A 2,319-nucleotide genomic window follows, 5' to 3' on the forward strand; every position below is an offset into this window, starting at 1 on the left:
ATTAGAGTCCTACAACTGTTTATGGTCGGTGACTTTGTTTCCATTGGTCACATCAAGATAATCAGGCTTGGAAGCGTTTTGTTTGGTCTGTTATTCGATAAGGAATTGGCATGGTAATGGTTCAGCGGCGGTGGTCCGTCGAGTAGTCAGACCAATGTAGATTTCAGGTCTTGGAAGGGTAGATGTGATCCTTTGTAGTGGATTAAGGATTCTTTCTCTTTGGGTTTGGAGAGTTCTGTTAGGGTTGGTTTAGGTTGCCTTGGGAAGGCTGTGGTATTTACAGGATTGTGGTCGTGTTGCTCAGGTTGCCTGGTATGTCAGGGATGGTAGTGAGTGATTTCGAGGACGGTCGCACACACCTTTCTTGGTGTGTTTGGCCCGATTTTGTGATGCTACACACTTACTAACCCATTCTACGTCTCATATCTTGATTATACAAAGTCTCAAGCACTCCTATAGACCCAAAACTTCATTATAAAATAGCAAAACGAGGCTAACTTTGATAAAAATGAAGAATGTATAAGTGAGAAGTTTCGGGTTGTCACACGTTTTGCTCTATGTTGTTGTGTACATTAAGGATTCCAGTTTCCAACAGATATAAATATAACTAAAAATGGATGTTTTCATGGATCAAACCAAAGGAAAAGGCTAGTTAAGGTCACATATTAACTAAAAAAAGGATGAATCACTCACTTGTTTGAAGATTGGAGTGAAACTTTGGATGATACTTGAGAGAAAACGTGATCTAGCCTTGAAGGAGTGAAAAAGTGTTCAAAAATGATAAGTGTAGTATTTATATGGGAGAGTGTGTGGCTGGGATTGGGTGTGCGGCCGCACACACCTTGCTTGGTGTGTTTGGCCCGATTTTGCTACACACTTACTAACCCATTCTACGTCTCATATCTTGATTACACTAAGTCTCAAGCACTCCTATAGACCCAAAACTTCATTATAAAATAGCAAAATGAGGCTAACTTTGATAAAAATGAAGAATGTATAAGTGAGAAATTTCGGGGTGTCACACGTTTTGCTCTATGTTGTCGTGTACATTAAGGATTCCAGTTTCCAAGATGTGGCAAGTCTTTTACCACGCCGTGACGATGTTGAAACCTATAAATTAAGACAAAAATTAACCCTAAAGATATATCTTAAACTTAGTTCAGTTTCTATGAATATAAATCTCATAGCTGGGATTTTGAGAGTCTAAAAGGCAACCTAAAGGGCCATTCAGCTTAAATGAAACAAAGGATTTGAAGGATTCGATAGCAGATACATGCCGAGTATCATTTAGTTTGCTTTCCTAATCATGATTAGCGTTCCAATTGTGTTCGTACTGCTTTTACATTATAAATTAAGGTCTTAAAACCTTTTGATTTGTGCTTTAAATAGATTATTAATGAGATTACGGATCAAAACTTTATTTCGATTGTTTATTCTTAGTTCATTTATTGTGTCATGTTTGATTGAAGATCCATATGTCTTAAATATGTGTACTTTATTACCTATTGTCGAGTCAATGTGATTAGAAGATCAAGCTAATTATGTTTACTTAAATCAAAGCTGTTTTATTATTGTAAAATAATTATGACTAGTGTTGAATCAAAACCTATGGTTCGGTTAATAAATTTAACAACTTTAATGTATGCATATTTTAGATGACCAATCTTAGCAAGATTTATTTCTAATTACCTTTAGGATTAGTAAAAATCAATATATTAAAGGAATATGTTTCTATTTCTATATTAATGAGATAATATAATTTTCTGAAATGGTTTATGTAACATTTTTAGTTTCGGTAGGCAGCAAACGACGGTTGATTTGGGATATGAGAGGCGTATAAAAATAAAATTCAAACAAAGGACCCAACCAGGTTCGAACCGATGACCTCTTGATCTGCAGTCAAATGCTCTACCACTGAGCTATGGACCCTTTTTGATGGTTATTTGAAGCATTGACTTATATTAATATTCAACATTCGAATAGAAAAAGAATACTTAAAGGTGTTGATAGATCAAGCTGGGGCGCATTGAAAATGATTTTTATAAAAAAATATTACTTATTTGGCATGTTACTAACCTACATAAAAATTTGTGACAAACCTTAAAAGAAATTACCATCTAAAAACCATTGAATTCAACTCGGTTATGTTAAATTTTTTTCCCATTATGATGGTGTTTCTACACTATTTAGTTAGTTGACCATATCTTGTGATTATGCTTGATAACTAACGAGTAGAGAAATATCACATATTAGAGGTAGAGTAATGTTTGTTCGATAGAAATGACATAACTGAAAGGATAAAAACATATAAATTGTCTC

The 2,319-nt window shown here is 34.5% G+C and overlaps 1 non-coding gene across 1 annotated transcript; it reads right to left on the reverse strand.

The window, feature by feature from the left end:
- Positions 1-1,857: 1,857 nt before the first annotated feature.
- On the reverse strand, positions 1,858-1,929 carry TRNAC-GCA (transfer RNA cysteine (anticodon GCA)). Its single transcript has one exon. It is a non-coding gene; the product is annotated as a tRNA-Cys (tRNA).
- Positions 1,930-2,319: the final 390 nt, after the last annotated feature.

The sequence above is a fragment of the Lactuca sativa genome, chromosome 7 (assembly GCF_002870075.4).
Source record: "Lactuca sativa cultivar Salinas chromosome 7, Lsat_Salinas_v11, whole genome shotgun sequence".
NCBI classification, from domain to species: Eukaryota; Viridiplantae; Streptophyta; class Magnoliopsida; order Asterales; family Asteraceae; genus Lactuca; species Lactuca sativa.